Source organism: Scleropages formosus, chromosome 7 (assembly GCF_900964775.1).
Source record: "Scleropages formosus chromosome 7, fSclFor1.1, whole genome shotgun sequence".
Lineage (NCBI taxonomy): Eukaryota > Metazoa > Chordata > Actinopteri > Osteoglossiformes > Osteoglossidae > Scleropages > Scleropages formosus.
In genome coordinates, this window is record NC_041812.1 from 30,637,324 (window position 1) to 30,661,457 (window position 24,134).

Below are 24,134 nucleotides of genomic sequence, written 5' to 3' on the forward strand. Positions count from 1 at the left end.
ATCTCAATGTGGTTTGGGGGAAGGTAAACTCTATGCAAGAAATTGAAGGAAAATTAGAGCCTGTGAGAAATACCCAAATTGACTCCCTGAGGTCATCAGTGTTCTCCCCTTAACAGTTAAGAAATCTTCAAAAGTGCTTGAAAATGATTTAATAATTAATTTTTAAATGAAGAAAAATGAATTAGCACCCTGCCATAACCACTCATGGACTGTCCTACCCCAAACACCACCCAGCATTCCCCGACATCCCCCCACATAATATTCGATGTAGGTGCTCCCTTCCACCTGTGCAAAGGTGTGGAGACGCACTCATCTCGGAAAAGTAAAATGAATTCCTGCCACTTGTTATTCACCAGCTCAAAGTTTCCAGAAGACCAGAAGACATTTTTTTATTTTCTCAGACTTCTTATGTGTAGTTTCTTGCCAAGTCATCAAGGCTTCACATATGGCAACCCTTCAGCATTTACAGATTTTTCTTGCCCCCCTGCCCCCAAACCCAAGGTTGTAAGCGCATTGAACAGTGTGTTTCAAGTTTGTCCAGTTGCTTTAAAAAAGTGCACTCTGCCTGAATGAGCTGGTAACCTTGACATAAAATCAATATCAGGCAAACTCTTTGAAGAATCTCAAATGTAATAAGCGGTGCTGCTCCGAGGCCCTTGCCGGACTCGGTGGCCTGGTACAGGGATGCTCCGTGGAGCCAAATGGAGCAGCCACCGGGGTCTTTCCTGTTCCTCCCACCGCACCCCCCTTCTTTCGGTTCTGCCTTAGCGGCTGCAGCTACTTACAGCAATTACTCCTCCGAAACGGTGGACTTTCTGATGTTCGTGAGTTTTAGAGGGCACATTGATTATTTCTTACACTCACGAAAACGTTGTCTCGCAGTCCTACAGTTTTTTCAAAGGAATGGAACATCTCTCTGGCTCACAGCTTCGTTCACACAGCCAAGGTCGCTAAATTATCCACGGCTTCTAAGATGCCAGTGTATTCCTCACCTGTCCAAAGGAACACAGTGGCTACCTGGGTCCTGTGAAATGCATAACTGTAGCCTTTATGGCATATGTAACATAGGGTTAACAATACTGTACTCCTTTTTATGTGGATATATAAAATATACAGTCTTCAGCTCTAAGCTTTATTCATCAAGCTTCCTTTATGTGAAGTATTTACAAGTTGCAGGGGCAACGGCATTAATTTTTACCATCCTCTAAAAGTCCATATAGGTATATAGGTGCTCAGGAAACCAGGTGTGGAGCCACCAGCTTTAAGTCTGTCTATCTATCTATCTATCTATCTATCTATCTATCTATCTATCTATCTATCTATCTATCTATAAGTTGGTAGATGTGTAATGAGTACAGCAAAACCAAGTACTTTATGTGGACTAGGTTTGGATATTTTTAATCTGTTTTTGTTTATATTTAAATTTTAAGCCATTGCCTTGTTTATCCTTCACTATATCGCCTCTCTTTCCTTAATCAATACAATACATTGTACTTTTACTGTGAAAACGGAGATGCACGTTACAGCATTTAGTTTGTGGCTAGTAATTTTACCAGTATTTTTCATTGGTTGCCTAAACTGTCTTGAGGGGCAATGGGTAAAATGTCTGTTTGTGAGTCTGTTTGTGTCGATACTCCCCTGCTGGGACGACAAAGTCCTTCCTACCTGAGACAGCCCTGAATAAACAGCCAGCCAGACCAATGTCACATTCTCATGTCAGCGTAATAACTACTCGCCGTGAGCTCTGGAATGCTTAAAGAAGAGTTAATTTCTTCAAGAACAGTATACTGTATATAAGACAATGTCAAAAATGCAGACTGCTTCCAAGATATTTATTAGCCAGTATTAATAACTGTTCCTGTATTGTTCTACATTGTTCATTTTTTATGAAAAAACCCAAAATATAGAGTCAGATTCACTGGGACACGTCGTTTACCCCCAAGAATGGGGTTGAGCAACAGACTGGGGTCCCAGAATGTAGTTATTGTAGCTCCAGATCATTAATGATCCAATTGTAGCTGCACTGATACAGCAGAAACATCTGACACATGACAACTGGTGGAGTTTTTATTGGCTGTTCCACGACATAAACACATGGCATAAACACCTTGTCTAAAAGATGCTAGTGTTGTGGTCACTGGTAAGTTGTGAGTGTGCGTACTTCTTTTCATATGAGCTGGATTGAATAGTTCCGATCCTCATATTGAAGACCCACAACCTGATTCAGCAGCTCCTTCGCCTTTGAAGACAGCAGGTGTCGTCCGAACCGAGAACGGACAGCTGACAATCACCGTTATCGTCGCCGGCATGGTCCAAGCAGGATCACAGCCAAGACTGATCAATACCCGAGTTTAAGTATCTGAGAGCCCGACTGTTTAATTCTGCAGGTGGGGTTGCATAAACAGATCAATGTGCAGACATTGATCCACGCCGGTATTCCGTACGCTCACCGATAGGGCTCAACCGCCATTCTCTGGCAATAAACAGTCTGATGGCGTTTGTGCTGTACAGTGGCGGCGGTGGCACGTGAAGGGCTAAACGGATTAAGCTGTCCTAGTCAGATGGCTCACAGCGGAGGGTGACGACATAGGTCTGTGATCACATTTGGAATTCAGGGAGCTGGTCCATTTGATTGCTCAAGCTCTCTCGGTTATCCCACGGTTAACCGCCGTGTTTACAGACGGTTTGTGGAAGGCATTCTGATGGCGGGGTCATGGCCATGTGTCTTGGATGTGGCCACAACAGGATCTCATTCTGCATTATTTGGTGTCTGACTGCACATTACAACGCAGAACAGCTGGGCAACCTCCTGCAGTACCCTTAAGAAGGTGCTTCACACCATTTGCTGGGATAAAAAATGTTCAGCTGCAAATGTGTTTATAACAGTAATAACCACAATAACTGTAAATAGTCTAAATACCTGTAGCCACCATTTTTAATGATAAAATGTCTCTTATCTTAAAAGTTACATTTTAACAAAGTATGTCAAGCGTGTCTCTGAGCACAGTGTGAACGAACTACTGCCTTTGTCCCTTCATTTCCCACTGCTCTTTCCCACCCACCATTGGCCTGCAGTCTCTTTCATAACCTTTCTCATATTCCTATACGTATTGATTTTCACTTATGGCTCCTCCAGCTGCTGCTCTTTGACTCTGGTTGAGCTGCAGTGTTAGAACCAGGAAACAATGTGCCACTCCAACCTTTTCTTGCTGCATAGTTCTGCTTTTTCGTACATTGCAGACCCTCCAACTCCGAATGCTTATTTCCTGGCTCAATTTATCCCCGTCTACCCCGGCAATATGGTGCCAGTGACGAAAGCAAACACCTTTGAACCTCACACTGGTTGCACCACAATTTGTCGAAACACACACCCTGTGCCACGGTTCGCTCGGTGACAATGTCATTCGCCGCTCTTCTCGATAAAAGCCGAAGAGCACTCATTTTTCATGATGAGCAGCACTTAATGTAAGCATATAGAGCACGGATTCCGTTCTCCTTTTCTGAGTAACGTCACGTCGATCCCTCAAATGGCCCCTGCTTAAAAAAAACCTGCCTTAATTCATCAGACGGCCGGAGGCCGGAGGCTACCTCTGACTTTTGACACGCTTATCTAACCCATGTTTGCATTCGGTTTGACCACCAGTGTGGCACAGGAACGTTTGCCAGAGAAAGTGTGTATTTTGAGGGGGGAAGAGCATAACAATGGCGTCAAGAAATTCTGGACTTGATAACCTTTGTCCCTTACTGAAAGCAGTCTTTTGTCCAGCCAAGGTACTCATTTACTGGCTGGGGGAAGGGAGGGTGGGGGCGGTTGGCCAAGGGGACAGCTCTCCATTCTGAAAGGTGTGCCTGAGTGGTTCTGTCCCTGTATGTTGAGACTTCAACAGACATATTTTTTCAGCTCTGATGCAGTATTATTACATTGATCATGGAAGCCATACATGGAAATGAGTGATTCAGTCACACTCAGCAACTAGGGGGTTATCTCACCTGGAAGTTTTGGCACTATTATGAAAATAAAGGAAAATTGCTGTGATTTAACACTGACAGGAGTTGCTATTATAGTTTTCCGTATTGGGCTTGGTGGTGATGTTAAATGGCGCGGAATGATAGACAGAGAGGCTTGTAGCCTTGTGGCCAAGGTCAGGTTTGGTGTTTTGTGTTTTTTGGAGTGGACAGATTAAAACATAGCAAATCCCCTCGTTCCCACCCCCACCTCCACCCACATTTTGTGTCATTTCTCTCAGCTTGAACAGGCACCTGGGCTTTCTTGCTTATCAGACAGTGACGTTCACACCACCATTAGGAGCCCGGCCGAAAGGAGATCCACAGGCTCTTGAACGAAGGAAAGGCATTTTGGGCTCACCGTAAAGGCTCCTTAATTGCATCCCTCCCCTGGTGAGCGTCCTCTGAAAAGGGAGAGGTGTTATTTGGGCCGGCTGCCTGTACAGCAGCCGAGTGTTTTACCTGCTATTTCCCCTGGACATTGTTTCCATCCCTCTGACAACTCTGTGACATGGTGATCATATAATGTGAGGAGAAAATTGATTTTGCTCAACTGAACCACATCCAATTTTCTCAAGGCCGTCGTTTTGCGGCAATGGCCGAAATAAAAGGTTCATTTTGTCTATGATAGAAGATGGAGAATCCCATTCTTTGTTTTAAAAATAAAGCTTTGAAGAGCCCAGAGTTTTTGATGGTTTTTTTTTTTTTTCGTTCAGAAAAGACTTCTTGAGAAGCAGGAGCTGGCAGTGTTTGTCAGTTAATACAAGACCACACATTCTTTCTGAGATTAAAAAGTGTAGCGGTGGTCCTCGACTGACAACATATGTGACTTACAAGCAGCAGCACTTTGGAAAGCTACCCCATCAACATTATTATATTATAGTTGAGTCCCGACATTTGGTCGCAATGTCGAATAAGGAGATCAGCTGCGTGATAACATCGTCCTGCTGCAATGTTAAGTTTCTTCTCACATTGTCTATCAGCAAATGTATTTTATGTCCAAAGAAATGCTTTATTTACACAATGTTTTGTTGTGATTCCATTATTCATGTTACCCTTTTCTTTACAGTGGCTAGCAAGCAAAAATGTAAGTACACTGGTGGTTCAGAAAAGACAAAGCAAAGAAAAAACGTTTATATTTACATTTGCATTTATTCATTTAGAAATGAAAGTGAAAATAAGAGTGCAGAAAATATAATTAAAATGCTGTACCGAATTTATATTATTATTCTATGGTAATATTACTTTAACATGAATAATGTATGAAATTTGTGAGAAAATATGTCTAAGCCCTATTTTATGATAGCATTTTTGCATGTTAATTGTTTATATGGCCTTTATATATGGTTTACATAGCACAGTGTATCAGGGTTTGGAATTACGATGAAGTTGAGGTCCTCGGAACAGAACCCTGTCATAAGTCAAGGATTACTTTTATTTGGGTAAGTTCCTAAGCACTGTCAAAACACAATCACGCCCTTCAAAGGGTTTTAAGTTGTCATTTCAATAGGAAATGTCCTCGATTACGTTTGAAAGTAAAGTGATTGAGTTTAAGATTTAAAAATTAACATTCTGACTTTAGGTTTTTTTTTGCAGTAAATGAAAAATGAGGTCTCTTAAATCCATTATTATGAAATAACTTTTTTAAATTCCATGGAAAAATATAGATGCTGGTATACACAATATTGAGCACCTAAGTGAATAAACTCAGTCAATGGAAGCTGTGGTCCTCTATTAGTCAAAGAATTCAGTTTTTTTCCAGTCCAAGTAGTAGAGGAATCAAAGACTGTCTGCTCCTGGTTATTCCCATCTCTCCAGGCCTCCTAGAATTCTCAGGACATAACGTAGTAGCCATGTTTATAAAAAATCCGAGATACAAAATTATCACCTAGCAACAATGTACGTTCCACCTCCTTTTTGTTAGGGTACTGCGCCTTGGTCATAGAGCGTTCGAGGGAGAGAAAATCAGAGGGCCCTAGAATGGACGAATCCATGAGTGGGGTGGCAGGGAGGGGTTTGTAGATGGGGAGGTCATGACCTTGACTATCGATCCAGCCTCTGTAATTTCCATGGCAAGCTGGGGCAACCCAGCCAACCTGCTGGAGTATATTAGGGTAGAAATCCATAACACAGCCATGTTCAACCAAGCACAGGAAGAAACGAAATTAAATGTTAAAAAACAATCTCAGTGAGGAGTTGGGGACGATTCATCATGATTCATGGGTGTCAGGCAGGTGGGATAACCAGGGAGTCCCTAGCCAGTGGTCTTGAGAATGGGATATGAATGGACCTATTCCCACTCATTTGTCAGATCCTTGTCCAGTTCTGCTTTTTAAACACTGATACAAAATTTAGCGAAGGTCAGCTAAGACTAAAATAACTTTTCTAAAATTCAAGCAGATACACCTTAACAATAAAGAGTGGAACATACAGCTTTTAGTGCTGTTTTGCATTTTACCCAAGAGTTAATAGAAGTCCATGGTGTGGTTTGGGAGCCAGAACCCCTCACTCACTTGTACCCCATCCTCTTCCCACTGCTGTGATGCCACACTAGACTGCCAGAACCTAAAAATCCATTATCGCCCATAGTGCAAAGGCTTCACTCATCCCTTATATCCTGCTGACCAAGTGACCAATGGAGTAATGGTGTAACAATCACCACTGGCTCATTGCACAGCCAGGAGCTGCAGATTGGGTGCATTTTTATTAAACTAAACCAAATTAATAATTTCTATAGAGTGTTTGTGTACTGGATTTTCTAAATCTACCTTTAATTATCGCATTGTCCTCAATACCCACAATTCGTTTGTTCGTGTATAAATGTGTCGGTCTTAATGCCAGAACATCACATTACACTTTTAGTATGCCTACTGCTCGAAAACCTGATATGAATTTTCACCTAACAGCCTGACCTAATGTAAGCTGAGTTTAAAGTCATTGTCACCTTGAGCAAGACAAACGGAAGGAAGGTGACTTGATTGATTGATTGATTGATTGATTGGTTGATTGATTGATTGGTTGGTTTATTGATTGATTGGTTGATTGATTGATTGGTTGGTTTATTGATTGATTGATTGGTTTGTTGGTTGGTTGGTTGACTGACTGACTGATTGATTGACTGACTATATTAATAGTTTTTTTTTTTTTTTTTTTTTTTCTTCCTCCTCTTTAACTATCCAAGAGGTGGGAGAACAGTGCAAGTCCACACCCATTGTAGTTTCCTAAGGTGATTATGGATTACTACATTTTGTGGGATTTCGAGTCAGATGTATGTAGAATAATTTGTTGGGAGTCTGTAAAATGCCTTTGAAGAGATTAACAAGGCAAACATTCCTTACCCTGAAAACAAGGTTTACTGTGCTGTACTGGCTGTATTCCAGCCAGCTCTTTGCTTTCTAGCTGTTCAGCTAGAATGATCACGAAGTTACCAGGAGAACCTTTCAAAACACTCATCAGGTTAACTTTTTAACATCTCATTATTTGTATTATTGTTGCATTCTTTTGTCGTTAATGTTTTCTTAAAAGTTCTTTCCGAATGTTCTAAATTTTAAATGGTTTTTAAATTATGTCAGAATAATAATACTAGCCAGCATTAAGGACCATAATGGATTTTCCTGTGGAATATCCTGTCTTTTCGAAGACCTCATATGTAGCAGTACATCGCTTTGTACACTTTTAAACTATGTATTTATAGTTATATATTTGCTCAAAGGAAATAAATTACCTTTGACCATTTTTGCATTGATATTATGCCATGACCTGGGAGGGGAAACTAAGTCTAGAAGCAGTGATGGAATCTGTTCTTCTGAAGTGTTGTTTATAAAAATCAATTTTTACAAATGGAGGAAACTTGTTCCTTCTCACAGCTGGACATCTGATGGCGTCAAAGTGCTGGGTGACCAACCTGACGGGATGGTGTTTCTCTCAAGTATACTTGTTTACACCCGTGTTCATGTATGTGCAAAGTTTCACCTTCTCAAACATGAATACACACATGCTGATGTTGCTGTCACAGGGTTCGTTCAAATCCACCAGAGATTCTTTACAGCAAAACTTGCTCGGGGCTGGTGCCGAAAATATACCTGCAATCTGTTTTTTTAATTCAAAAGGGATTTACTGTATGATAAACAGAGCATTTCTCTATCATTTTCAGCTGGAATTTACCAACATTATAAATTTAATCAATAACCATAATAATTATATTAATCATTCTTTAAAGAATTTAATCAATAACCATAATAACACCATTTTAAAATATTTAAGTGACCATAGATGAGATGAACAAAGCATTTGTTTCAAATATTTTCTCTGTCAATACCATTGATTTTTATTACCGTCCAACGACGGGTCATCCTGAAAAAAAAGGAGAGAGCCCTTGTAAATGTGACCCTAGTGGGACACCCTGACCCTGGAGTCTCTCACCATGGAATTAAAGTCTCGTCCATTATGGATGCAGCATTTCTTGGAACAACAAACTTTATGGGAATGGTACCATCTCCTTTCTCTAATGAAGCTATATTTAGATAAGTGCTTAAATTTCCAGTAAATCCTCCCAAGTTTCCTTGTGTTTAAATCCCCACGGATGCTTCTCAATTAGACTCTTAATGGCTGGGAGTAAAGAACCAAGTCGGGCAAGTCCACAGGGGCTTGTAAGTTTGAGGGTAACGAGAGGGAAACGGAAGAAACTTTTTAATTTAAGCATCTCGGGGAAACATCGTGGCTGCATTTGTGACCTTGCAACTGGTGTTAATGGTTTTCTCCCTGCTGCCGTGTCACAATCTGCCCCCCCATCAGTCTGAACGCTTCCAGGAAATGGCAGGTACTGGATCTGCTCTAATTCCAGCATTTTTCACCTGTACAACATCGTTAGGTTTGACAAAACAAAAAAGCCAAATCTGTCTTATTTATATCATCTTTTTATAAATTAGCTTTATATTATTCCTGTATTTCCTGCATACATGTTAAAAAAAAAAAAAAAAAAAATGCGCACATCTTCTGCATTGCATGTTTAGTTACTGAAGCATAAATGCTCTTTTTCTGGGGTTTGGTGGAGAAACTTAGTCTATGGATACAATTTTCCAGGAAAACGGTGAAAAGTAAGACGCTTCCCTGGAGAGTGTTAATGATGCTGTGGGACTAGCAACCGAGTGCTAAACGGTATGTAATGGGAGTGAATCGCATTGCGTTTTTCTTCTCGAGGAACAGAGAACCCCATAATGAACATTCACCCGGGCCTTTGAGAGCTGCTCTGCCCAACTCTAGAACCCCACTGGAGTTTTGTCTCTGCTTTGCGGCTTTATACTTAGCTTTTTTTTTTCGGTTTCTGGCCAAAGTCTGTTCTCTGGATGGTCACTTCTCAGGTAATGGTCATCTCCTTCCAGCTACCAGTCCTACAGCTCATTAGTCCTTCAAGAAATACCCTCTACTACATGGCTTATAACTGACTTTACACTTACTGATTAGCTTTTATTTTTATATTGCACCACATATGAGTATCAGTCATCAAAGCAAACTGTTACTGTACAAATAGTGGTTCTGCAAGAAATTAGCATATCTACTGTTACTGTACTAGTCTTTTTTTCCCCACAGTTGCTGAGTTTTGCATTATTATTGTCGTCTTTTGCAATGTAACTACAGGTAAAGCTGCACATTTTATAGCAATAATTCAGGTTAAGTGCTGTGCTTAAGGTGCCAATAGCAGAGCTCCTCCACAGACATGGACTGGCAGCTTTTGGGTTGGAATTTTGTTTCCTATATCCTTACTCGAGCGGGTTTGACCAGGTCCTGCTCTCTGGCGGATCTGGGGTTTGAGTCCCGCTTGGGGTGCCTTGTGATGGACTGGCATCCCGTCCTGGGTGTGTCCCCTCCAGCCTTATGCCCTGTGTTGCCGGGTTAGGCTCCTGCTCACCACGACCCTGCTTGGGACAAGCAGTTTCAGACTGTGTGTGTGTAATATCATTACTCTGCCTGCTGATACTGCACAAGATTTGTTTTTCCCGCATTCCGATGCCAAGCATTATTTCAGGGCCATGCTGGGTATATTTTCTAGCTGGGGGTTCATACGTAAGGCTATGAAGAATAGCCATACCGCACCCTCTTTCTTCCTCACGCAGAGGCCTCATATGGTTCTCAGTGGGGGTGTAGAAACGGGGACAGGTAGCGGTGAGTGTGAATGTGGAGATGGAGATGAAAGACTGCAGGAACATATGGCAAAAGGCCAGTGGCCACCTCAGAACCGTGGCCTCGTGCTGCCTTCATACTTACTGCTTGACAAATTACACCGACGCAAAATGGGCCTTTTTTCCAGCCTTGTAAATATGTGACAAATGGTACCGCAAACAGTATTGATTCCAGTGCTACCGATACTGTGTCCCTTACTAGGGTAAGACAGGGTGTTATGAAGCACAGACATCATGCAGAGGTTGCAGAACCAATGAAGAGGATCTATTTTTCCTCAGTACCTCCTTGTCTTTGCCCTGACCTCAGACGCTCCAGCATCCCAAAATTTAGTTTGCCTTGTGTGCTGTAAAGGATTAAGCCTTGCAACTCGGCATGACCAAAAAAAACAGGAAAATTAATGTGGTTGCAACAGCACATATCATAATTCACGGTGATAATCATTCATATTTACTTTATATATAACTTCATAGCATGTATACTTTAAATACATACATGTCTCAAAATAGGGGGGCACGGTGGCGCAGCGGGTTTGGCTGGGTCAGGTCCTTCTCTCTGGTGCGTCTGGGGTTTGAGTCCTGCTTGGGATGCCTTGCGATGGACTGGTGTCCCATCCTGCGTGTGTCCCCCTCCCCCTCCAGCCTTGCGCAATGTGTTGCCGGGTTAGGCCCCGGCTCTCTGCGACCCCGTATGGGACAAGCGGTTTCAGATGGTGTGTGTGTGTGTGTGTGTGTGTGTGAGTGTGTGAGTGAGAGATGTCTCAAAATATGCTGCACTGCAATGCCAGAGAACATAGACAATAAAGTAGTAATCGCTCCCACTCTGTATGTACTACAAGGTTGAGCGGTGAAACACATGCATGTGATGTGAGCACCAGTCATCTTTTGTTCCAGTAGCCAACACTTGTTCAAAAAGAAAAAAACTCTTTAAAGAACACTACTGTACCATCTTCCTGCCTCTTGTAATTACTCATAACTCCTTCCTGCTTCCTTACAGGGAATATTTCAGTCATGGACTTGGTGGAGCACTCTCATACAGTAAGTTCAAAATAGACTTTGTGAACCTTTGCTAAGTCAGAGGCCAGGTCTGAGGCCTTGCTCTCAGCACCTCAAGGAAGGGTAAAAACAGAGAGATGATACTTCAGGAATATCATGGGGGTATTCCTTTTTCTGGGTCAGGAGACCTCCTTTATGAGGGGTCCTGTGCAGGGGGCCCAGCTGAGCCTCGGGGTCCATCCTCTGCTCAACTCACCCACACACTCATTACTCCTGTCCATCTGAGAATGAAGCACCAGCTGGGCCATGGGAAGATCTGCCCGGCTCCACCTTTTGCTGCCAGCCCCTCATTAGCACACAGAGGGCATAGGGCAGAGCCGCAATTGGGTGTAGACTTTGTCTGTAGCCATGACCGAACTGTGCAATGGAGCCATTCAAGTCAATGTCAGAGGTCATGGTGAGCTAGCCCAACTGGGTGGACTGGAAATAAACCACAGCCCCATCCACCAACAGAGAGGCAGTGCTAGAGGAAAGCGGAGGATTGCTCTGATGTTCAGATTGGCAGATCATATGCTATGTTTCTGACAACCTTGTGAGTCTCTATATGGACAAGTGTGTTTTAATTTTTCATTTTATGGTACTTACTCTTGCGCATTTCTTTTCTTCTCTTGTTCCAGTAGTAAACAGCACTTAGCTCACTGGTTTAACCAAGAAGCGATTCCAACCCCTGTGACAATACTGTATATCCATCCATCCATCCATCCAATCTCAACAAGCACTTGCCCGGAGTAGGGTCGTAGTGAGCCGGAGCCTATCCCAGAAGCGCTGAGAACAAGGCTGAGGTCGGGTACATCCTGGACACTATGCCACTGTATTGAATTATTTTTTCAAAATATTTATGAAATTCTCTCTAATGACATTTTCAGGTCATTATATAAAAGCTTTGCATTTCAAATATTAATTTGATGTAGTAGACAATGGATTTAATAGAGATATTACTTGACCAACTGCACTGAATTTAATCAGGTAAACAAGCTACATGATGTTCTTCAGCATACCATAGGAAATAAGAGCTATGAGTAAAGCCCAAGAAGATGTTAAGCGTAATTCATATTCTGCAGTGAGTGGAGGGGAAAATTTATGGCCACCTCTGTCAAAGTCTTGTTTCCTTAATCCCCAATGTACAGCACAGAAACACGCACGTGTCCTTTCAAACAAAACCTTTCCATTGATTTGAGGATAATAGGATTACACCCCTGTTTGTGAGAGCCATACATTTAAACTTAATTTACTTAAAGAGGTAAACATATTCACTCCCCGTGACCTAAAATTGGCACACCCCAGTACCGACCATGGTCCTGCAGTGTTCTTATGGCTTCCCGATTATGTAGGGATCCCTAGGGCTGCTCAGTGTTCTTTACTCATAACTACAATTGCTATCTCACTTCCCTCTCACACTCATCCCTGGACTGGAAAAGTTATAGAGTAGATGCTTCTGGTGTAGCTAACATAATTGCAGTGTGACCAGCTTCCATGGAAGACTGCTCTAAAGGCCAGAAGCTGCGCTGAACATTAAACGGCACAGCACTTCTCTGTGTGACACACTTAGTACAGGTAGGTAACATGCGCTCTATCCCAGGCTAAGGGACAATTTTTAACAAGCTATAAAGTTTGATTGATCTCCTTGCTTGCTTGTGTCAGGAGGACTTTTTATTAGAGTTGATGGTGAGGCACAAACACTTTGAATACAGATCAGGAGTTTGACCTTTGAGGGAGCAGGGAAAAGGCTGCATGAGAATCCCAGTTGCTTTTCCAACCCAAGGGCTGTGGAAGCCCCAAGGTCCACTGGAGACACCACCTGAGATCCATGTAACTAAGCCAACACACCTGCTTTCAATGAACCTGATGATCAGTCTCCTGCCCTATAAAGGGGTTGAAGCCACAGCAGAAGTTTGTGTGTTCTTGATCAGCTCTGAACTATTTTCTCTGCAATTATCTAGCAGGTCTTGTCCACGCGGTCTCGTATTACTGCTCTTGTCCACGCCAGCCCTTTGTGATCCTCTCCAGGTCCTGTGTACTGCCCTGTCCTTGCTATACATCTTTTTATTACCTCTGTTCATACAACACTAGTTTACTTATTGCATAACACCCTGTGTGTCTCTTTTGCTCCATGTCTATCGTATCACCAATGCACTTTAATTTAGTGCCTAGCGCTGTGAACTCATATTTCCTCTCTGCAGTTGAAGTCATTGCACTTTTACACCCGTGTCCGGACAGCATGGTAAAACACATCTGGTTGTTTTAGGGCGTTATGCCGTGGAAGATGTCTACGGGCAAACCTCTGTTGTATACTGCTTAGTACAGTGCTGTGTGCTCCTTAAAGTCCAGTGTCCCCATTGAGCTTGAGTATAAAATAGCAGCTTTTGGTGGAGTACTTGGTTGACCAGCATCAAACTCCACCCTGAGAAACATTTTGTAAAGGTCTAGCGTCTACATTTTTTTTTGATTGTATAACAGTTTATTGGAAACTGTGAATTTGTTTTAATTATGACAGCAAAACGCAAAGAAGATTGAGGCTGTACAAATGGAGCTTGCCAGGAAAATTAATGTTTTGAACAAATTGTGCTCAAAACCAGCTATGTTAAGGGCTATGTGCTCTCTCTTAAGTTGTGCTATGGTTTTCATGCAGTGATGTGTTGAGATGCTCACCAGGGACTAAGCTGAGGCAGCTTTGGTCTGATTGAAGTCTGGCTTCTAAATTGGCTCTCCTGGGCTGAGCATTCTTGGCCCTCATAAAGTGGTATTTTATATCTAATGGAAAGCAGCATAAATGGTAAGGAGATCTTTAATAAACTCATGTTCTTCATTTGGCCATTCACGTGCCCCACAGATGTATAGGTATGTTTGTTTCTCACCAAGATTTGTGCAGACAGTAGTGACCAGGACTCAGTGGGGGGAGAAGTCCTGTGATCCTGTCTTTCAAGATGGTTCAACACTGGGTATGGGGGTGTTTGGGTGTAGAACTACACTCTCAAGGGTTGCTGGCCTCCTGTCCATCTGTCTGACCTCATTGGGTCAGCTCTCTCTAGCTTGTTGACATGTCTATGTGCAGCCATGCCTGACTTGAAATGTTAGACCAGTATGATCACACTGGCACCAGGGGACATGCTGTTGTGATTCTGACCCCCGCATCCCACCCGTGAAGACACGCCTTATGGTTTGTCTCTCACATAGTGCAAGAGAGTGTTGCATGCTTGTACGTGCATTAGTTTTGTCCACTCCCTTGGAGCACTAACAGCAGAATGTAATTGACCATTGCTTGGGCACAACACAAAAAAATTGTATTTTTGCAGGAATAAGTAAACACTTCAAATACTGGTTTGTTTTTTTTTTTTGCTCATTTCTTTTGTGCTTACAGTCACAGTGACAATCAATTACTAAAGTATTGTTACTAGTACATAACAAGGAAGTATTGAGTCCACAGAATGGTAGGACATTGTACAATGAATGCAATAAGGCATGTGTGCAAAGCCTTTCAATAGCATAAAGCTGCAGTTTAACCCTTCCAGGTTCAAGGTCCTCAAGCAAGATCAGGTATATGGGAGGGAGCGTTTGAAGTTGTTTATGGATCGTTGAGGTTAAGGAAGCGATAGGGCAAGCTGTCAGAATTATAAGGCCATGTTTGATTTACCATTAGCTCAATAAAATGTCGGCTGACATTTCTGGCCCGTGATATAATTAGATGGTCAAGCAGCACTGTCTCGTAAATAATACTTTAGGCAAAGGATGACATCCAGCAACAAAAACGTGCTATTTTTTTTTCCAGCCGCATGGGCTTGGCTCTGTCAACATATTTCTTCCCTGGGGTATTCTCTCTAGGCCTTTCAGAATGCTCTTAGACAGAACTTCTTTACCTCTCCTGAGCAGTCTGAGGCTGCAGATGCAAGAGTCCAAAGGACTGATCTATCTCTGACCCTGTGCATTGGATAGTATTTCCACTGTTGTGAATGTCAACTTTTACACAAGGCTCCAGAGTAGTGGGATGGATTGTATGTGTGCCACCCATGATGCAACACTGCCATCATTGATATCCATACATGTACTTCTATGTATGCATGTTTAGAATATTTAAAAAAAAAAAAACCCAACTGGGTAAACATGCCCTACTTAAACCCCCCCCCCCCTTTTTCCATCACCAAAATTCATCTAAGCACTATGCTCAGGATAGGTGTAGTTCTAATTAGTGCAGTTTTCTACAGCCAAGTGATGAAAGAAAAAATTAAAGTGATTGAGGCTTCCACTGGAGAAATATTGGAAAGACCAAAATCATGTGTTCGTTTAGGAACAGGAAGTGAGTCGGGACTGTTCCTTGAGGAGCTCCTATGCTGTTCATCACAGTCTTGCACACAGTTGCATAGTCTAACAAACAGCTCTATGAATCAGATAATCCAGAATCCAGGACGCAATTGATTAATCCACTTAATTTAAGATTCACCCCAACAGCCCTTGCCGCATGTTGTTGAACACAGTAAAGGAGTCAAAGAACATAACGCTCAAAATGCTGCCTTCTTTTTCCTGTGGGAGTAGGTACTTTTCAGCAGGTAGATGACAGCAATGTCCACTCCAATGTGATCCTGTCATGCAAACGGGAGAGGGTCCAGTTCAGCCCTGACCAAGGGTTTAGTGTAATGTAGCTGGCTTTCATTATGGGGAAGTCAGAGCCAAGGGTTGATGCTTTAAATTTGACCAGTACCAAGCAAGATGTCTTCCACATCTTGGGGACCATTTCCAGATTTAGGCTTATGCTCAGATTTGGACAGAACATATGCTGGAGGGCTCAACATAGCTGCTCCAGGCACACCTTTAGTGTACCTTGACTTTTATTCTCTAGCTTCACCCCCCTGCCTTGTTTGTTTCCGCTGCTATTTCCTCACTTGGGCAGCAATGAAAGACAACCCAGTGTGGCCAGGGGTTGAGGGAGGTGGTCATAGGGGATTGGGAGACAGGGGTATTGGCAACGGAGGAGGCCTCACCTAATTTAGTGGGCTTATTGGGAGGTCGGAGTGGCTGAGTATGTGTTTCCATGCAGAGGGGAGAATACCTCAAAGGACTGTATTCTAAAGGTGTATTCTATACCTGTATTCTAAAGGTGGGGAGAGGGCTGTGTCAGCACGTATCATCCCAAGCTGTGAGGCTATAGACGTGACAAGCTGGCTGGTGGCCCTTTGTCAAATGGTGACTGGTGGCCCTTTGTCAAACCTGTTAGACAACTGCTTTAACTAATTTGCCTTATTATAGTCACCCTCCCCCTCCGTGAACCGCCGCCTTACCGTGGTGGAAGGGTTTGAGTGCCTGAATGAGTCCAGGAGCTATGTTGTCTGGGGCTATATGCCCCTGGTAGAGTCTCCCATGGCAAACAGGTCCTGGATGACAGACGAGACAAAGCGTAGTTCAAAAACCCCTTATGAAGAAAAAATCAAGGCTTTCGTTTACCCCGCCCGGTATGGGGTCACCGGGGCCCACCCTGGAGCCAGGCCTGGGGGGGGGGGGCTTGCATGCGAGCACCTGGTGGCCAGGTTTATGCCCACGGGGACTGGCCGGGCTCAGCCCGAAGCCATGACGTGGAGCCGCTCTTCGGTGGGCTCACCACCTGCCGGAGAAACCATAAGGGGCCGGTGCATTGTGATTTGGGCGGTGGTCGGGGCCGAGTGCCCGGCCGACCCAAACCTCGGGCGCCAACTCTGGTTTTTGGGACTTGGAATGTCACCTCACTGGCGGGGAAGGAGCCTGAGCTGGTGCGGGAAGTTGAGAGATACCGTCTAGATATAGTCGGGCTCACTTCCACTCACAGCTTGGGTTCTGGAACCACTCTACTCGATCGAGGGTGGACTCTCCACTATTCTGGCGTTGCCCAAGGTGAGAGGCGGCGGGCTGGTGTGGGCTTATTAATAGCCCCCCAGTTTAGCCGCCATGTGTTGGAGTCTACCCTGGTGAATGAGAGGGTTATCTCCTTGCGCCTTCGGGTCAGGGAACGGTCTCTCACTGTCGTTTGCGCTTATGCGCCTAGTGGCAGTGTAGAGTACCTGGCCTTCTTGGAGTCCCTGGAGGGCGTGCTGGAAAGCGCTCCCGCTGGGGACTCTGTCGTTCTACTGGGGGACTTTAACGCCCACGTGGGTAGCAACAGTGACACCTGGAGGGGCGTGATTGGGAGGAACGGCCTCCCTGATCTGAACCCGAGCGGTGAGTTGTTATTGGATTTCTGTGCTAGTCGCGGTTTATCCATAACGAACACCATGTTCATGCATAAGGGTGTCCATCAGTGCACTTGGCACCAGGACACCCTAGGTCAGAGGTCGATGATTGACTTTGTAGTCGTTTCTTCTGACCTTCGGCCATATGTCTTGGACACTCGGGTGAAGAGAGGGGCTGAGCTGTCAACTGATCACCACCTGGTGGTGAGTTGGATTTGATGGCGGGGGAAAAAGCTGGACAGACCTAGCAGGCCCAAACGTATAGTGAGGGTCTGTTGGGAACGTTTGGCGGAGGCCCCTGTCAGCGAGGTCTTCAACTCCCACCTCCGACAGAGCTTCAACCAGGTCCCGAGGGAGGTGGGGGACATCGAGTCTGAATGGACTATGTTCCGTGCCTCCATTGTCGGGGCGGCGGTTCGGAGCTGCTGCAATAAGGTCTCCGGCGCCTGTCGCGGCGGCAGTCCCCGAACACGGTGGTGGACACCGGAAGTAAGGGATGCCGTCAAGCTGAAGGAGGAGTTCTATCGGGCTGGCTGGCTCATGGGACTCCTGAAGCAGCTGACAGGTACCGACGGGCCAAACGGGGCGTGGCTCTGGCAGTCGCCGCGGCAAAAACTCGGGCTTGGGAGGAGTTCGGTGAGGCCATGGAGGAAGACTTTCGGTCGGCCTCAAAGAGATTCTGGCAAACAGTCCGGCGACTCAGAGGGGGGAAGCGGTGTTCCACAAACACTGTTTACAGTGGAAGTGGTGCGCTGCTGACCTCAGCTGAGGATGTCCTCGGGCGGTGGAAGGAGTACTTTGAGGATCTCTTCAATCCCTCCGACACGCCTTCCGTAGAGGAAGCTGAGGCTGGGGACTCGGAGGGGGACTCGTCCATTACCCTGGCTGAAGTTGCTGAGGTAGTCAAAAAACTCCTCGGTGGCAAGGCTCCGGGGGTGGATGAGATCCGCCCCGAGTTTCTCAAGTCTCTGGATGTTGTGGGGCTGTCTTGGCTGACACGCCTCTGCAGCATCGCGTGGAGTTCGGGAACGGTGCCTCTGGACTGGCAGACCAGGGTGGTGGTCCCTCTTTTTAAGAAGGGGGACCGGAGATTGTGTTCCAACTACAGGGGGATCACACTCCTTACCCTCCCTGGGAAAGGCTATGCCAGGGTACTGGAAAGGAGAATCCGACCGATAGTCGAACCTCGGATTCAGGAGGAGCAATGCGGTTTTCGCCCTGGCCGTGGAACACTGGACCAGCTCTATACCCTCACTAGGGTGCTGGAGGGTTCGTGGGAGTTTGCCCAACCAGTCCACATGTGTTTTGTGGACCTGGAGAAGGCATTCGACCGTGTCCCTCGTGGCATCCTATGGGAGGTACTTCGGGATTATGAGGTTCGGGGCTCGTTGCTACGGGCTGTTTGTTCCCTGTATGACCGGAGCAGGAGCTTGGTTCGCATTGCCGGCAGTAAGTCAGACCTGTTTCCGGTGCATGTTGGACTCCGCCAGGGCTGCCCTTTGTCACCGATTCTGTTCATTATCTTCATGGACAGAATTTCTAGGCGCAGCCAGGGAACGGAGGGTGTCTGTTTTGGTGGCCGCGAGATCTCGTCTCTGCTTTTTGCGGACGATGTGGTCCTGTTGGCTTCATCAAGTCAAGACTTGTAGCGTGCACTGGGGAGGTTTGCAGCCGAGTGCGAAGCGGCGGGGATGAGAATCAGCACCTCCAAATCCGAGGCCATGGTTCTCAGTCGGAAAAAGGTGGATTGCCCCCTCCGGGTTAGGGGGGAGTTCCTCCCTCAAGTGGAGGAGTTTAAGTATCTCGGGGTCTTGTTCACGAGTGAGGGAAAAATGGAGCGGCAGGTTGACAGATGGATCGGTGCGGCATCCGCGGTAATGCGGTCATTGTACCGGTCTGTTGTGGTGAAGAGGGAGCTGAGTCGTAAGGCGAAGCTCTCAATTTACCGGTCGATCTACGTTCCTACCCTCACCTATGGTCATGAACTCTGGATCATGACCGAAAGAATGAGATCGCGGATACAAGCGGCAGAAGTGAGTTTCCTCCGCAGAGTGGCTGGGCGCACCCTTAGGGATAGGGTGAGGAGCTCAGTCACCCGGGAGGAGCTCGGAGTAGAGCCGCTGCTCCTCCGCATCGAGAGGAGTTAGTTGAGGTGGCTCGGGCATCTGTTCTGGATGCCTCCTGGATGCCTCCCTGGGGAGGTGTTCCGGGCTTGTCCTACTGGGAGGAGGCCTCGGGGCAGACCCAGGACACGTTGGAGAGATTATGTCTCCCAGCTGGCCTGGGAACGCCTTGGGGTTTCCCCAGAGGAACTGGAGGAGGTGTGCGGGGAGAGGGAAGTCTGGAGGACTCTGCTCGGACTGCTGCCCCCACGACCCGGCCCCGGATAAAAGCGGAGGAAGATGGATGGATGGATGGATGGATAGTCACCCTCCACAGTCACTTTACTGGTTGTAGCTAGTGATGGTCTTCAGGCCCTTCCCCACCTCTTACACATCATTCCTTCTCAGCTTCTCCTCCATTTTTCTCCTGTTCGTGTTCTTGGTATCCCGAATTGTCATCCTTAGTTTTATTTTTTTATTTCTATTTGCTTCACCTTGTCTGTATCCAAGGGTATGTTACTGGTAGAGCTTCAGACAGTTAGTGGGGGTATGGTGGTATCCATGCAGGAGCTGATGTATCCTGTCACATAGTCAACAGTTTAATCCGTCCTCTATGTGGATCACAAAGAACATCCCTTCAATCACCTCCTCTCTGTCTGGGTGACCACTGCTTTTTGTTGTACACTGGGCTTGTACATGGGCCTGAAGAAAACCAGCTTGCAATTTGATCTGCCTAGTCGGGGAAGTGCTTTGAAGCTGTATGTATCAAGAATATTTACATACAGCAGATCCAGAACCACCATCTGTCTTGTTGACAATGATGAAAAGAATGTGGGGTGAATTATGTACAGAGTTACATGTTTAAAGTGTCTTGATTAGTCAATGCATTTGGCTTCTGTGCCTGCAACCTTGAGATGGTTCTGTGGATGATATACAGCTTCCACGTTTGCTGATGGCAAGGTGTAAGCAACAAAGATGGCATGGTAATAAGAGCACATGCTGATGACGATTAGCTCAATGCCTGAGTCTGTCCCACAGCCTTAACATCCCCAAGGTTGCACCATTTGTTGACAATCATGTGAAGGTCACCACCTTTTCTCTTACTGCACCGCTCAAGGTTTTTTTCCGCCCTCGGTCTTAGTCGTTTATTGAAACATTTACATCTGGGGTGTCCCCATGTAGCCACATCTCCATGTGTGGGAGGCTTGGTGGCACAGCCAAGAGTTGCAACATTCCAGCTGTCATTAATAAACAGTGAAATTGTGCTTTTACTCCAGTTTACAAAGTAATCTGGACTGTTAGATGTGTTTAATTACTTCTGGAAGAAATTTTTGTGGGTACAGCAACATGGTTGCACAGTCTTATGTGTCTGGTATTGTTGTACCTTGACTGTTTATGATCTTTATACTATCATGCTGCTGGGGTTCTATCAACACTGGAACAATGCAGTCAATGGAAATGAGAGGGTGGACGTCCCTGACTGGTGCTCCTCTGCAAACAAACTTTGTGAGGTTATATGATTGGTTATTACTGTTGCCTTGGTGATTTGTTCAAGATTTTATTTCAGTTAATAATTTTTGCAAGCCAGCTTTTCCAGATCTTTGTAAAGTCCAGTTAATTTGGTTAAATGCCTTTTCCGCAAGTGATGACGGGATCTTGGCTTCATTTGGCGGTGATTGAATAGGTGGCCCATGTTACTTCTTTTGGATGATTGATCTAGATGAATAAGTGATGTTATAGCTACTTTGTATCTGTTTCCCAGAACCTTGCTCTTTATTTTCAGGTCTGTGTTGATCACTGAGGGAGAACAACAACTGGAACATAAAACTGAGTCTTCATGGTGTTTAATTAGTACTGGCATCAGGGTCATGTTTATACATACTGGTATTTTGGAGTTTTATGTCCACCTCTATAATCGTTGTGCAGGAAAATAATGAAATCCCGCAAACTTACTATTGCACATGTCATTAACTACTTAATTTTATTAGTTATTTCCTGTATGCTCTCAAGTTTAGTGCTCTTTTATGATTGTTGTCAACCTGAAATTCTAAATTCTTTCTGGATTTATTCAGTGTTTCCATTCTTGAAATTCTTTGCACACTTGCGTAAGCATTCAAGTTTCTGTTCTAATAACTTTTCACATTCATGGCCCCCCTTCCTTACATGACGAATAACAAATTTATCCCATAAAACACATTCAGCTGTTTCCCAATGCACAGAAAGTAAGACTTTTGGATAATTTTCAAATTTAATAGGATGTCCACTCTCTTAAATAAGGTATCAATCAGTCAAATTGTTCAGAAGCAACATTTCAAGACCTGTAACAGCTGTATTTATTTTGTTCTGTTTGCATTTTTCTGATTTCCACAAATGTGTTCGTCTAGCAGCTGTGTGCCATATCTTAAATCTGTTCTGCCCCCCAAATATCTCTCATTCTCAGTGTTCTTTGTGCTCCTGCCAAATGTCAAAAAAAAAAACTTGATTAGTGATAAAATCATACATCAGCGGTACAAAAAAACATCATTATGGATCAAATTTGCTACAGACGCTCTTGGACTTATGCAAATAGACCGTTCAACCCCTTACGTCAGTCAAAAGTTATGTATCTCAGATCCCCCCTCCTCCCCCACAATTCAGCATCATCACACACTCCTTTATACATGCAGCATCCTTCACTATCGTATTCATAGTCAATCCGGCTAAACCTGGTTCCCTTGTTATAGATGATAATCTTCGCCCACCTTCATACTTCCTTATTGTTTTCATCTCCAAATCCATTGCTGCACCCTTGTGAGACAGTTCTCGTTTTTTCTTGCATTTAAATGTATTCATTTAGCATATGCTTTTTCCAAAGCGACATACATCTTGGAGAAAATACAATGTGTGCATTACATTAGAAGAAAGAGACATAGCTGCGGATGTGGGATTAAGTAAACTTAGTTTAATTCTTTCCATTTTATGCACAGATGTTCATCGCAGGAGTAGCTGCATAAAACGTTATCTGAATATCAATGACTCCTTCCTAGTAATTTATATATACATACATGTTACATTACAGTGAAGTTGTGAAGGTTTATCTATTATTTAACAGTTATCTCAAAATTACAGAGCATGAACATTTACACCTTACATGAGCTTCAGAGATCATGGGCAAAGCGAGTCTGGAAGAGCAAAGTTTTAAGACCCTTTTTAAATGTGGACAGAGATTCAGCAGCAAGTGGATCCTTCAAGTGCATGTTTGACATTGTGAATGAAGATACTGTGAATAAAGAAATGGGTAGAAAATATGCGAAAAAAGAACTACATTAAGGAGAGGAGATGAGTTCAAGGCTCAAAACAAGCAGGAACTGGGAAGATGCTGCTTCCTGCCTTGTCCAACTATGCCAACTTGCGCTTAGTGTATTTCAGATGCCTTGTGTAAAATAAAAGTGCTGTAAAAATGTCTACACTGGGAATTTTTAGTAAAATTCATGCAAGTAGATGGGTGTCTTTTTTAAAAAATTTACATTAAAGTGTTAGTTGATTTTAATTATTTGGGTACAGAAAGAATACTGAAACAATTCCAAAAGTTGTTTTAAGGATAGCTCACTTGCAAAAAGATTTAAAAGGGACACAGTGCATAGTTGGTGTGACAATCAATGTAGATTGTACCCATTTGGTGCCTTGAAGACAGAATGGATCTGTGAGGACAGCCTTGGGCTCTAGTGCTGCTGTTTGCCTCTCCCCAAAACCCAATCTGCTGAGCTCACTGGTACCTCTTGCCAGAGGAGTTCAAGGGTCAGCTCTTCTGCTGAAATCAAACGCAACAACATGCAGCACAACACTGTGAAATATTCTGGAGGATGGGGGGCTGCCGTACCCCTTGACCGCGGTAAGATGCACTGCTAATCGTCAGAATCGAAGAGCAGTCCTTCAGCAGGGAAGTCAAGCACAGACGAGATTATCTTGTCAGATCTGTATTTTCTCCTTATTTACCCAGAGAGGTCGATGTTGATGTGTCTGGTGTTGATTGTTCCAATGGGGGGAAAAAGAGATACCCTCTTATTATAGCTCAGATGTTTTATTTGTCACTCTGTCCTCTTGATGGCTCTAAAGTTAAGTTGGCAAGAAGGAAATGGTTTTCAGGACAAAGACTTTAGATATTTTTTGAATGCTGCTAGTTATGCCTTGAACATAGCTCTGCGGTAGTCACTCTGCAGAATGGGAGAATTTGGGCCCAGTCCATTCAATGCAGTTCATGGGCACATTTTGATCTTGTTGCTTATGCAAGTGAAAGCATAAACTTCATCCTAATCGTAGAGAAGCGCTGTGTGTGTTCAAATGTGTTTAGATGTGTTTGACACCTGGGGATGCTGTGATGTTTTTGATTTGGGTCCATGGTCTAGGATATCGTGGTGACTGGCTGGATATGGTGGGCTGTTGTCTCTGAAGCTCAGCACAGAAGTAGCCTTAGGTTCTCGCCTGATTAGGAGCACAGGTCTTTCAAGGAGTAACAACCAGTAATTTTTTTTCCCCTCTATCAGGGCCTCTGCTTCCCCCTCCCCCTGAGCAAGGAGGATATTCACTAACCCCAGAGCCACACACAAGAGGTCACTCCTGGGGTC